We start from the raw sequence: 14583 nt of genomic DNA on the forward strand, positions 1-14583 counted from the left end.
TTCGGAATAATTAATATAATTTATACGTAGTATCGTTCCGTTCAATTCCAATTCGTACGAGAATTCATTTATTCGGCAATTAATCAATTATTAATCGAATTCGGGGAGAGAATTTTCAATTCCATAGGAATTGCATAAGAGCGATTTTTTCGATCGTTCCAATTAAATTTCTCAAAATTCCAGAAATCTTAATTTCAGAGAATTCACTTATTCTACTATACGAAGGAATTGTGAACGTTTGTGAAAAATCGGAAATTGTCGGATCGAATCGAGCTCGTCTCGTCCGATTTCAGCCGGTTCGAGCCGGTCGTCGTCGAGATTCGTAGGCACGATTGCGCATCGTGGACATTTGGACAAGGGGGGAATTCGTGACTCGGCCTTGGAGGGAAATAGGCCGCGCCCAACGCACCGAAGATAACAATTCTCGCTCGAGAGCGAGAAACGCGGTTGGAAACCGATACGCGTTTATTGTTGCGTAACGTGTTAATAGATCGATGGCCACGTGTCGCGGGATCAATCGTTGGACGAGTGGATTCGGCTCGTCTTGAAAAGAAGCTATAGGATTTTCCCCTCGAGGAGGAACGCGAGACGAAGTTTGAAACAAGTCGAAGCAGGCGAGAAAACAAGGATTTGAAAATCGAAAAGATTCGAGGTGAAATATGTGGGAAGAAATTGTATTCGATACCAAGTGGTTATGCGAGATCTTAAAATCTCGAAAAATAAGGGTTAGATTAGTCTGAAGTGGAAAAGATTCGAGATGAAAATATTTGGTATGCTAGTCTTAAAATTGAGAAAAAGATTGAATCCGAATTCGTATTGAAATAAAAGGGAAAAAAAGTAATCGTAATAATTTCGTTATATTCAAAAAATTTTTCAAAAAACGATATCCAAAAATCCGCGGTAAATATTTTTTTCTCCACGTATCGAAAAAGTCCAACGATCCATTTCTACTCGTTGCGCCTGTGACGTAAGAATGCGCCCCCCCCCCTCCGTAAAATCGATGATGCAAAATAAACGACACGAGCAATCTACTAGTCCACTCTCACCGTGACCGTGATATTATTCGAAAAATACGCCCACCGTCGTCTCGCGCTGTTTCGTTTCGAGGGAAACGATCCTCGTTAAACAGCTTTAAACGAGCCACGTAAAACCGTCCTCGAATAAGGTTGAGCCTGTAATAAAAACTTGTAATCGTTCTACGCGCCCGATATTTTATTTCCCTCTTTTCCTATTTTCTTCCGATTCACATCAAATGAAATGGAATTTAAATCGAAAATTTTGTACAGATATCGGGATCAAATTGTATCGTGAATTTCAATTTTTCGTGCAATGCGTTAAAAAAAAATCGTCTTTCTTCATCTTCCGAATTCCATCGACTTTTTTCCATCGTTGAACAAATATTTCCGTTTTAAAAAAAATCAATTCGTTGATGGATCGCAAGGATTGCAAAGGGGGAGAGGGAGGCTGTTATATTTCCCGTAGGCAAAGCGCCTCGTCATAAGGCTGTCGAACGTGGCGATGATTCAGGTCGCGTGATCATCTTGAGGTAGGTTCTGGTCTCCCTGCCGAGCGACCTAAAAGGAAGGGGAGCAGGCGGGTAGGAGGAATACACGCGAAGGTGTGTGTGCCGCTCGTCGACAGGCGAGGTGGGAATATCCGTGACTAGCGATGGGATCGATTCTCCAACTCGTAAGAATCGTTTCTGTGAGTCTTTGTACTTTTGCGATTAAAAGACGCGAGAAGGAGGTTTAACTTCCATCTTAAATTCGAAGCGTCGCGTGTCTCCGCGATTAAAATTTGAGGAGTTAACGTGGAATGGAAAAAGTTCGTTTTCGAGAGGGAATCGTGGCTATCGCTTCTCTCGTCGAACGGGAGGGAGCCACGCGTCATCGTCGTTGCACTTTCTTTCTCCGCGCGCGTGCTTCGCCTTTCTCTTTCTCTTAGCCACGGTGGCCAATGATCGCTTCCGACACACGTATCCGCTCGAGACACGAACGAAAGGATACCTTCCAATCGAGTTTCTTCATCCGACCTTCTTTCTTACTATTACGTTCTGTAATAATAATAAGCTCGATCTACACACATACACATAGTATACACACATGCTCGTTTACGAATAAATTTCAATCTCAATTTTAAATTTATCCTAAGCGTGTAACGCAATATTATATTGGATAGGTACTGGCGCGCATGTGAAGGAACGTTTAACGAAATTGAAAATATTATTTTCTGGATCAAAGGTTAAGCGAAAAGAAGAACGAAGAAGTCCTCTCGACTTGGAGAGGAGAGAAACGCGATGGAGACTCGAAAAGGCAAGGTCGAGGCGAGGATGAGGAGAAGGAAAGAGGTTCCCTCGACTTTCCAACGATTTTCACTGTTCGACAACAATGGACTGACAGAGGGCGCGATTAGGCGCGGCCTGGTTAGAGGGCGCATTAATCTCCTGTTGAAAATGGCGGCTAACGTGGGAGACGAGAGGTTTCGTTTCACCATCTTCCTCTCGTATCGCGGCCGATGGAAAGCTGAAAGTTTCACGAAAGTGCATCGCGTGTCGCGGCCGTGTTACGCGAGTTTCGACGAGAATTGGAAGGGAGCACCGCAAGATCCTTTCCTTTCTTGAAAAACACGCTCCTTCCTTTTCATCTTTCTCGTTTCTTTCTTGCTCGAGTTCTTGAAACGTTCGGTTTGAAATCAACGAGGATATGATGGATTTTGAAGGCTCAAGAACACAGGTTTGTCGATTCCGGTATTAAATCGAATATTTTTCATAACCGTTTTCGATCTGTAAATCCTATTTAAGATCGAGCATCTTTCGTATATTTTATCATTATCGTAAGAGCGTTATCGATACGTAAGCGATTCGCTTTTTGCTCTTCATTCACGATGAGAAAGTGGCTGTAATCTATAATATTTTTCCTCAAAAGAGATAAGCGTGAGATAAACATTTCGTTCCATTTTTCACAATTTCTTCTCGAATCGGAATCGTTACAAATAATTTAAACTTTATCATCGAACGTTGCACCGTTTCATGTTCAAGTTGGTGTTTATTTATAGGAAGCGAAAGAAAACGTTCATCGTCGGAATCGCGTCTTGACAAAAAAAAGAAACGAGCCACTTTTCTCTCCGCTCCCTCGTCCTTTTCATTCCCATCACACCGCGACACCGTTTCTAATCGGGATGTTTCCTCTCTCGGATATCTCTCGCTATTACCCAAGTGATTATACGGCGATTATACTTTCATCGGGCCACGATTACTCGAGAACGTTACGACTCTGCGTGGAAAACCGGTGAAAGAGATTTTCGCCAATCGGTTAACTTTTCCCACCCGGTTCGAAATAATTTCATCTCCACGGCTTTTTCTATCCTAAATCTTCGATTTTCTCGCGACTTGAAAGTTCCCCTGGAATTCCCCTGGAATAAAATCCTTTTCCTCGATCGAATTCGAAACGATTACATCCGTTTTATTTATTTGTTTATTTCTTTCCCTCCTCCTGCGACGAGAGAATTAGAAATCCTCGGCGACGTGGAACCGGCTTCCCCCTGTCACGAAAGTCGCGCGATTGAAACGAGGCATCTCTCTCTCTCTCTCTCTCTCCTTCGAGAGAGATTCGAAAGCGGGATTTTCCTTGGCCGTGGCCGATGATTTTCTCCTCTTGCACACGGACGGATTGTCTCACACCGATTATCTAAATGATTATACCGTATCCGCGGCGCACTTTCATCGCGCCACTAATTCGCGGCGGCGAGGTATTACCAGCCGCGCGGTTACACTCGTAGGCGCGGAACGAGAGTTAACCGGAGAAAGTCTTTTCTCTCTCTCTCTCTCTCTCTCCCCCCTCTCTCTTCCGTTTCTCTCCGCGATTTTTTACCTCTCCGTCCCCTTTCACACACGTACGATGCGAAAATCAACGTTTATACCGTTTATATCGTTGTCGCGAGAAGAAAAAGGAAAATGGAACGACGAGTTTTTTTCCACGCCCGCGTTTTTCGGGTCTCGCGCGGCGGAGAGGAGACGGTTGTTCTTAGGTTGTTGGAAATCGATCGAAGTTCGCTTTCACGGGCGAAGAAGGAAAAGTGTATCGGATCCAGCTCGTCTCATCGAATCGAAGAAACAGCCGAGAGGCGAAAACCGAAAATCGAGAAACCCGATATTCGTCGATAGAAAGAGAGAGAGGGAAGATTAACGAAGAAAAATGGAAGAAGAAGGAGAAGGAGAAGAAGGTCGGCCGATAATCGATCAGCACCACCGAGAGATCGCGTTTTCACTGCGACGACCCACTTTTGCCACCACCACCGTTTCCCATCGCCTCGTGGAACGCTCTTCTCTCCACCGGGGAGAGAAAGTTTTGATCCCGAACGTGAAACCGCCGCGCGGATTTTCACGTCATATCCGATCGCGCCCGCAACAAGAAAAAAAGAAAGAAAAAAGAAAAAAAGAAAGAATGTGAAAAGCGTCGCGCGCGGAGAAAGTGGAGTAAACCGGTGTTGGGAGGGAGAGAGAGAGAGATCTCGATTGTTCGATCGTTTTCTGGGAACGAGATCTCCTCCGCTCCTCCCCGTTTTTCTCTGCTCCATCGAGCTGGAGGGATCTCGACTTTACCGATCGAATAATTTAACTCAATTCGATTCAACCCTCCATCGCACGAATTTTTACGCCGAGTTGAGACGAATATACGTGGCTGTTGGTCTATGAAAATAAATAACAACGCGTATCCCTACTTTTTAAAACATTCCTGCACGTATTTTGCAGAGGTTTAAGCTTGGTCCAGTTTTCCTCTCCTCTGGATGAATTGGGAACGGTGGATCGTTTGGAACGAATTCGGAAGGAAGGAATCGGTGGAACGGAACGGCGGACAGAGGAGCTCGGCGAATCGGGGAAGGAGGAGGATTCGAGAAGAGCCGTGGCAATGAACTCGGGAGTTTCACAGGTGGCGCGTCGATCGCGCATGCGTAATTCACGCACGTTCCTACGGTAATGTAATTCTCGATGATGCGTATGGGTGAGCGTTGCGGAATTTCGAGAGAGTTAACGTACCTCTCGGGGGGGACACTCTCGAAAAACTTTCCAAGACGTTGAACTCGCTCCGTCCACTCCGTGTGCCGAATTCAAGTTCAGGGCCAATTCCCTCCGAACTTTCCGCTCATTCATTTTTCCCGATCTTACGCAATCTTAAGGAGCAATTGTAGGGGAATAATACGAGCGACGTTTTTTCTCTCCTTTGTTCGAATTTCTTCTTTCTCCGAATTATTCGTCCTGAAATAATGTAATAACGATACGTTAATCCGGGACCAAATATTTTTTAATATTTTTTCGCTGAGCGTGGAATTTAAGGCGTCGGATTAATCAATTCCAGAGTCGTATTTTCTCAAAACGATAAATAAATTACACTCTTACACATTTTCGTCCTTTTCATCCTCCTTTTTCCATTCTACCCAAATATCTGAGAACCACCATTCGAGATCTAACTTTGCCCGACTTTCAATTTATCTTTGCTCGATTCTTTTCGAAAAACGAACGATCATTTATCTTCCTCGAAAAAACTGATCCAACGTTTCGATCGATGCTTTGGCTCCGTTTATTCCAAATATCACGCTTCTCGACAGACTCGTATTACACAAAGGAAATGTAATAAGAAGGAATATGAAAATATGCCAAGCAGAATATAGAATTTACAAAATCGCGGTTGATCTAAATTCTGAAATCGGCGCAATGATATATTTATTCAAAAATGGATTCTACGCGATTCCATCGGCTGTGCAGCGGCCATTGTTGCCCCGAATCGGTGCACATCTGCCAGGAGCCGTGCATAAAAGGCACCACTCCTTCCTTGCATCTTCGAACAAATTGTAACAACAAATTGAATAACAGAAATAAAGAATTTTTACATATACCTTGGAACAAATTGTAATCTCCGATTAAAATATCAATATTTCTAAACATCCAAAGATTTTTTAAATAAATTCGAGACTAGTTGTAAATTATATCCAATTTTATCCCCCCTCAAATTCATCCTACACCCCCAAAATTTAATAAAAGTTACTCAGAAATAAACTCGCGCAATACTTCGCGATCAGTCAACTTTTTCCCGTGGAAACAAATTCAGATTAAAATTATTCGATATTTCTTGGAGACACGAGGAGAAGGGGGGGAGCTGGAGAGAAAGGACGAAAGGATAATGACAACAACAACAATAATAATAATAAGCCGGTGAAAGAGAAGTGGGACGACGATGGTAACGGGGTCAAGTGGCGCGATAGTAGGCAGCGTGGAGGCCTACTTCGGCCTGAAACTAGACTGCCGCGCGAAAACACACGGTCGAACCGGGCCACGAGCGATGATGCTCCTCGAACCTTTCTAATCGAGCTGGCCTGTATTTCGAGCCTCGCCGGATATTATCCTCGTTACTTGGCCGACCGTGTTACGTGGCGCCACAATCGCTCCTCCTCGAACGTGACGCGAATTTTCGAGCAACGAGCCACGTAACGTTCGACGTAACGTTTCGACCATTCGGCCAAACTCCCCAGGGCCGATTATTTCCTCCGCTTCCTTCTCTTCGTGCAGAAAACGAGACAAAACCTTGCTGTTCTTCGTTTTCTCGAATCGTTTCGGATAGATTTTTTCCCGAATTCAGGATCATTATGGCTCGGTTAATATTCGATAGGAAAGAAGGGAAGGAAGGGATCGACGTAACCGACGCGTTCGAAGACTTCTAGGAGCACGGCGCGCCTGATCTCGATCTTGCAGTATCTTGGGAAAAAAATGAGAAAACGAGACGGATCTTTTGTGAATTTGCTCGAGTTTTGGGCCTCGACAAGTTTTTATTCCCCGAGAATACAAAACTCGCGAAATTTGATTTTCAAATAAGATTTCAGCCCCTTCTTCTTCCGTTTCCAAGAAGCTATTTTCATGATTTTCGATTGGTCCGTTCGAATAAACTATCTCGATATATATAAAATTGGACGATCCATATCTCGAAACAATTGAGATTCGATAAGGAATATCGATAAGAAAATCGAATATAGAGATAAAGAAAATGTTTTTCTGCATATCTGTAGAAGAAATCGCTTATCGCTGGAATTTATATTTAATCAGATTATCACTGTGAATGAATGAAATTAAAAGGAGGAAAATGTACATATATATATAATCGATATTGAACCAGATTAGAAAAATCAGTTCGAACATCACGGAGGGTTTAAAAAAAGAGAAAAAGGGGGAGCGAGTGAAAGCCGCCGCCGAGGGCTGAAATCTTGCGAGAAAATCCAGTCGTTCTTTTTCTTTCTTTCCCCCCTCCCTTTTTCCCACCGCGCTCACTTTCTTCCCGAGCTTCCTCGTCATCCTCGATCGAGTACCCAACGATACCGAATTCGTAATCGAAATCTCGAGTTGTGGAAAAAAATGTTATCCATTTAAATCAACTTGGAAAATTATGAAAAAAGTTGAGGAGAGAGATTTTTTGAATCGGAGGCGGGGAGAAAAGAATCGAAGGAAAGGTGTTGCGACCGCGGGAGAAAGTGGCGGCCCAAGCAGGCAGAGCGAGAGTAGCCAAGAACTTCTAACTCCGTCTTCGATCCTCTCCCCTCTCCTCGACCTCGAATCGCAACCGTCGCCGTGGTTCAATGTCCCGCCGCCGTCGGGGAGAAGGAAACAGGGACGCTCGCTGTTCTGCGAGCCGTCTCAAATTCAAATTCCGCCTTCTTCTCCTTTGATTGTCTTTATTATCGATCGCCTTTGACAGCCGATCATTTCGATGCTATTTTTATATTTCCTGTGTAATATATGTGTATATATATATATATATCGAGAGAGGAGTTGATTGTTCTGGAAACGTTGTAAGAAAAAAGAACATGGAAATATTGGACTTTTACTTGCTCGACGTAGAAGAAGAAAAGATAAGCGATAAACAAATTATTTCCACGCTCCATTTCCTCGATATTAGTGAATGATGTTGTATCGAGATTAGAAGAAGAAAAAAGAAAGATGGCGGACCGAAAAGACTTTCCCCTCGACCCGATAAAACTCTTCCCCCAAAGGGTTGCGCGTCCCATTTCACGCCGACTTTTCTCCCCTCCGAATCATGAACGCTCGAAGGGGCGGTAAAGGAGAGTTATTTGCGATCGAGGAGCGAAAAGAGAGAATAGGCAACGCCGGATAACGGAGAAAATAAGGGAGAGAGGGGGGGAGAGGAGCGAGAAAGTGTGTCGTATATCCGGTGCGGCCAGATACGAGATAGGAAGAGGAGGAGGAGGAAGGGAAAAAAAGAAAGAAAAGTGGTCAAGGGCGAATGCAGAACCGTTACATCATCGAGGACGACGCGGTGACGATAATCGAAAGGTGGTTTCCTTCCGAGGGAAAAAAAAAAAAAATTCTTGTTCTTCTCCTCGCGTTTCTCACGCTCTTCGAGTCCCATTTCCTCGTTTCGATTTGTCCTAGCTAAAAGTGTTTTTAAGAAAACACGTTTGGAAAATTATTGCTAACGCAAATTCTATCGAGCGCAGTTTCAAAAACTGTCGAAAGTTTCGAATTAGGATCCGTTAAATGGCGGAGGAGGATGGCAGGGAAAGAGGTGTTCCGTATTTCGATCGCTTCATCTCTCTCCCCACCCCTCCCTTCCTCGCGAGGATTCACACCGGCTCTAATCCCATCGATGCAACGACGCGACAACCCGTTGCTTTCATAACTCGATTAAGTAACGCGCCTACCGCGAAGCGAGAAAATAATGCCAAGGCTCTGCACCGCGATTATTTATTAAAATCAATTACGCGGTGCAAGGAGGGAGAAAGGGAGACAGAGTGACTCGCCGATTACGATTATCCATCACGCTTCTTCGAACGATCCTTCCCTTACAATGTTATTCTAATTATAAACGACATCGCATATTTCATTTCAGCCACGCTGAATACCAAGCGCGAGATCGGTGAAAAGATCGAATCACGTTTATTTTTATTTTTATTTTTACGTTTTCGTCCCTAAGATTTCATTTGTACGTCTTCCGCGATCGATCTCTCCAGTAAAGAAAAAAAAAGAAATAACTCTCAACAATGTTTATTCCCGATATTTGAAACCACACTCTTATAACGCGCGCGTCGACCGAGGCGCGATTATCTAACGATCCGCGTCCGGGCCGAGTGGAAGAATTTCGGCCGAGATGTGCGCGCCACCGTGACATAATTTTGTCGAGTAAAGGAGACGCGCGGGCGCGGTTGGGAGGAGTAGGGGAGGGGAGGGCGGGCGGGCGAGTGTCATTTAGTGGGTCGCGCCGATGACGTGGGGCAGCGGCGGCCGGCCGGCCGTCCCGTACGCGGCGTTGTAACGGGACAATTTGTGGCGGCCGATGGTGGGTGTCGAGGGTGGGGGCGATACGAGGGTAATGTAGGTCAGTAAATGTGGTATAAGCCACCACTTTCTCCAGGACCGTTCGAAAACTGGCTCTCTTCCCCCTCCCCCACCCTCCGCCCTCCTCCCTCCCGCCCCCCGTTTCGTTCGTTCATCCCGCGCGCGGTGTAACGCACCACCCCTCCCCTCCTTCTGGAGCACGGGCCCCTCTCACGATATATCCGCGTATAACGGGACAACCTCGAAACGGGTTTCCTTCCTCCCCTCCATTGAACGGGGAAAACCGCGGCAAGGACGCATCCTGTGTTTGTGCGCGCGCGTGTGTATGTGTGTGTGTGTGTGTGTGTGGTGGCGGCGATCATCGGTGGCGACGTTCGATCGAGTCAAGGTCGGGTCTCGGAATAGGAGAGTTTTGCCAGCAACGTTTTTCGGGGATCGAGGGGAGTTTTTTGTTGATTTCGAGTTGAACTGTCGGGATGATATATTGCATCTTAATGTGATCCTGAACGTAATCTCGTAAATGGAAATGAAATTTTGAATTAATCGGGATTAGTAGAGGATTTTCGATTTTGAAGATAGCGATCGAACATGGGAGAAGCTATGATTTTCGAGGATTGAACAGAGGGATAGAGAATTCCGTGCGAACGTAACGGGACAGGTCCGAAACGGGTTCCTTATGGTTCCTCGTAACGTTGCGAGAGATAGATCAAGGCCGCTACCTTGCACGTTGAACCCCCAATTAGACGAGCCGCTGTTATTCTCGTCCTCCTTTGCCTCGAATCTTCTCTAACGGAGTAAATCGACGATCCAATTCCGTTTGGCCGATTGTAATCTGAATTTACATTTTTTCGAAATTTTTCAAATTAAACTTCTTTTGAAACGAAAGTGAATTAATTTACAAGGTTTACGAGGTAGCGGTGAGAAAAGGAATCGATTTTTAAGTTGAAAATGAATTTTTCCCTTCGAAAAGGCAGCAATATATATTTGCTAAATTTCATGACTCTATATGACTGGATTACAAGTTTGTACGTATTTTCTTCGTGTTCGTTAAACGCAACTATTTCAACTTTATATATACGTAAAAAATTTACAATGTAAAAATGAAAAAAAAAAGAAAATGGTTCTATGGACTAACGGTGCTCTCAGAGGTGTCGAATTAGGTACTGTTATGTTTACCCATAGTCGTTAGATGGAACACGATGTTTTCGATGGAACACGTAGCAAAGGAATTCATGCTAATCAATTTCACCAACGGAAAAAGTTCGAGAAACTTTGTTCGTCTCTTCCTCTCTCTCTCCTTCTCTCTCGAAGGATCGTAGAAATATTGAAACTTTTAATTTAAATTTACAAAGTGCGAAGTGGACACGATCAAATGTTAGATTCGATTCGAAACAGGTTCAAAATATAGCTGTCTCCAAATATATATGTACGTTGAATCGAAATATTAACACTGGTAATATATTCGTATCGTTTGAAAGGATTAAATTTAAAAAAAAATCGAATAAAAAATTTCATGTAATATTCCAATGTCGAATATCTCAAGAGAGCCGTTTGCTTACAGGCCGATTCAATAATTCTATCGAATACCAACTACACTTTTCTCGTAATCTGTTTTACTCGTTTTTAACCTCGACAATTTTTCGTTTTATCCCCCTTTTCATTAAAAAATCAATTCATTCCATATTAACCTAACTAAACTGGACTAACAGATAAATAATAATACTTCTTCAAGCTTCCTTCTGGAAATTTGTTCCAAGCAAATTCGTCCGACGATATTATTTTTTCGCGAGAACGAGAATCCAAAGTCTTGAGTGAAATCGGATTTTGAAGCGAGCTGTAGGCAGTTTCTCGGCGGAAAAAGCGTTTCGAGGGGATCTTAACCTCGTCACGGTCAAACTTCCGCGAAGAAATTCAAGCGGCGTGGCGGTTAGAAAGGTAATAAGTGAGCGAAAGAAAGTACGTTGGAAGCGACGAAGGAGTGAGGTAAGAGGCCGATCCATTACATTTAACGCGCTTGCCTATTACTGTACGCGTGCGCGTGAAAGTTGCCTCCCCTCGTCCTGGGAGAACGCGACGCTTCAGTCCAGTCAACACTTGGCTTCTCGAAAAGACGAGGATCCATCCTATATCCTTCCTCTCTTTCTACCAATCTACACTGTTGCCAATAATATTTATTTAAGAATTGGAATTTATCAAGAGTATTCGTTCGAGTATTATCGATTATTTTTCGATTTCACTCGATTCATTATAGCATTATATTTTGGAACATAATTCGAAGAAACCAGCGATTCGATTCGACGTAGGTGGTCCGGAAGAACCTTACTACCGTTATCCTTTGCCCTTCGACATCTCGTGTTCCACGGAGAGATATATCTCTGTGGAAAACCGATCTGGTTGATCGAACCTGTTCTCCAAGCTTGTCCAACTTTCTTTCTTGAAAAATACTTTTCTCTCGAAAAGTAGAATTTCCAGATTACCAGTACCGCGTAAATTTACTTTTCCTCGCGGAAATTTTCTCTCGATTTTCCGCCTCTCCAATCTCTCCGATTCGAGATTTTTATCGCTTGGAATTGTTAGAATCGAGCAAATTCGAAAATTTAAGGATCTCCTGTTGCGTTGAGCAGAAAAAAAAAATTGGAAATTTTAATGTCAGAAACTAATAACAATGTCTATCCTAATAACAATAATAATTTTCCAGTTTCTTTCAAAGAGAAAACAAAGAAATCTAGCAATTCGATCTTTCGCATTTAACACGTAACGAGGAGTATCGCAATTTTCGATCCGTCGGAAGGCAGAACCGATTCCGTGAGGAGAGGAGGGTATCGTTTGGAGAAGTGTGACAACGATCGCGGAGAAAATCTAACGGTATACAAGCCGCGGCGCGGCGTGGAGAGAGAATCGGCTCGCCTACATCGCGCCAACCGATATTACGTCCTCTCGTTTCGTAATCCCGGTATACCTCGTTTCGTAACTGAAACGACTAGCGGTTCAACGGCGGCCGACTATCAGCCACGCGCGCAACGCGCATGCACGCGTTCCGAAAGGCGAAATTTTCGAACGACTTTATCTCTCTCTCTCTCTCTCTGTTTTCCAAGTTTATTTTATTACCTCGTTTCGATCGATTTCCTCGTTCGTGCTCGATTACACAGCTCGAGCTCGGAAATGATTTTCTATGCGATCATTTATATCGAACGCGAAGACGAATGAATTTCACGATGAGTTGGCTCTTTTTTAAGAGAAATAATCGTGGATATCGATGTATACGATAACAAGATACGAGTAACAAGAGGGAACGTATTTACGTTGTTATCTCTTTCTTTAACAAAAATCAAATCTCTTGCTCCCTCGAAAACTGAGAATAAGTGTGCCGAAAAGGAAGAGAGGAGGAAGGGAGGGGGGAGAAAGTATCACGATGAACGTAACACCGAGTTCATCGAGTCGAGACACGTCACGATTGTGAAATCGTGTTTTGGTGGTTCCTTGGCATTCCGGGTCAGGATCCTTGAGAAGGCGCAAGTTCAATGCGAGGAGGAAGGTGTTTTTTTACCTGGATCCGGCGGAGGCGCCATAATTCTTCGCAACTTTCACGCGAGGCCTGCTTCCCCCCTCTCTCTCTCTCTCTCTCTCTTCATCAAACTCGCGCTCGCTCGAAGAAAGTGCACATGTAACACTTATTATGCGCGAGGACCCTCCTCGACGTAACGTACAGCCCGTTCTAAAAGGCTTCAAAGTCAGGCCCCACGATTTCGTCAATGTCAATGCCATTGGCATGGCCCCTCCCCAGGGCCGTGATCTTGGACGAGATTCCTCCTCCAAGCTTGCGAAATTTTCTCATAATTTTTAACTTATTTAATAATTATTTAATTTGTTCTGTTTTCATTCCTGCTCTTTTCTCGATCACAATTTTTATTTTATTATGCCTTTTATATTTATCTTGGAAAAAATGGAACGACGAACGCGATTAAATTTCTTCGATATCGCTTAGATCTAATGCGCGCGTTATATAATCGTAACGTTAAAGTGGGACTCAAAAATATCGTCTTCTGATTCGAAAAATATTGAAATGAAGTTAAGGAATAGTTAAAGGGATAATGATACGGTTTCCTGGTTCGATTCCTGGTTCGTGGATTTTTTTTTTCCCCTCCCCCCATTTAAAATGAACGAGAAAAGAAAAATTTGCTCGAGGACGTCCGCTTAAACGTGACTGTTTTCCGGAAGTTTTTCTCAATGCCAGACGCGATTCCCGAGTTTCGAATGGCAAGGACAAGGATCAGGAGAGAGAGAGAGAGAGAGAAACAAAGCGTTGGGAAACGGAAGAATAAATTACGCCTTCGATTACGATTCTGCGTCTCCACGAACGTATCTCCACGCGCGAGTCGACGTGACAGAATTGTATACATTTTTTGTCCTGTCCGCAAAATGTGTAGCTTCGGTCGCCGGAGTTAATTTCTTTTGTGTTTACGTCCGGACGATCTAATCTAAAATTGGCCTGAGCGTTGTTGCCAATGACGAAGCCATAAAAGACGAAACGGGAAGAAGAAATCGAAATACGGGAAGAAAATTCAACTTCCTTCTTAATTCGTATCAAAGGTTTCTCGTTCTCGTCTCCCCTTGAGATTAATTAATTTTGCGAAAAAAAAAAAAAGAAAAACAATGATTGAAATTGAAATCTTTATTCTCCACGTACGTCCGATTTCTCTTTATATATACATTTACTCGAATATAGAAAATCCAATCACCAATTATCGATCAAACACTGCCATAATCCCGATGCAAATAAAAAAAATTTCAAAAAAAAAGAACGATCGTACGATGCTCGATCCTCGATAACAAAAGAAAAAAAAAGGAAATTTCCATTCGTGTGGGCAGCAATGGCGTATCCTCCCCTCCTCTGATCGATTCCAGGAGCGTAGCGGAGTGATCCACTTTGGTATTTTTAAACGGTCCTCTCTCTCTCTCTCTCCCCCTCCCGGTCCGCCCCGTCTATCCATCCCACTCGCACCGCGTCCACTTCTTTTCGGTCTACTTTTCTGTTCCACGCTCAACCAGCCGAGTGTGACTATCCGTTGGCGAGTGGGTGGGGGGCGCCCGGCCTGGTAAATATTTACAGTTAACGTAGTTACATAATAAGCGCGTACAGGCCACCGGCTCGTCTGGTGCACAACCAGAGAGGCCTCCCCTCCCCCCGCCCCCTTATGATAACGGGGCCCATCACCTGCTGAAGAAGGCCACGCCGAAGAGGCAAA

The 14583-nt window shown here is 43.9% G+C and overlaps 1 long non-coding RNA gene across 1 annotated transcript in view; it reads left to right on the plus strand.

Moving 5' to 3' along the window:
* Positions 1–5979, plus strand: part of LOC133666994 (uncharacterized) — a 76956-nt gene extending 70977 nt beyond the window's left edge. The window contains exon 4 of the long non-coding RNA XR_009832008.1: positions 4751–5979. This is a non-coding gene — a long non-coding RNA (uncharacterized LOC133666994). The remainder of the gene's footprint in view (positions 1–4750) is intronic.
* The last annotated feature ends 8604 nt before the right edge of the window (positions 5980–14583 follow it).

The sequence above is a fragment of the Apis cerana genome, linkage group LG11 (genome assembly GCF_029169275.1).
Source record: "Apis cerana isolate GH-2021 linkage group LG11, AcerK_1.0, whole genome shotgun sequence".
Classification (NCBI taxonomy): Eukaryota; Metazoa; Arthropoda; class Insecta; order Hymenoptera; family Apidae; genus Apis; species Apis cerana.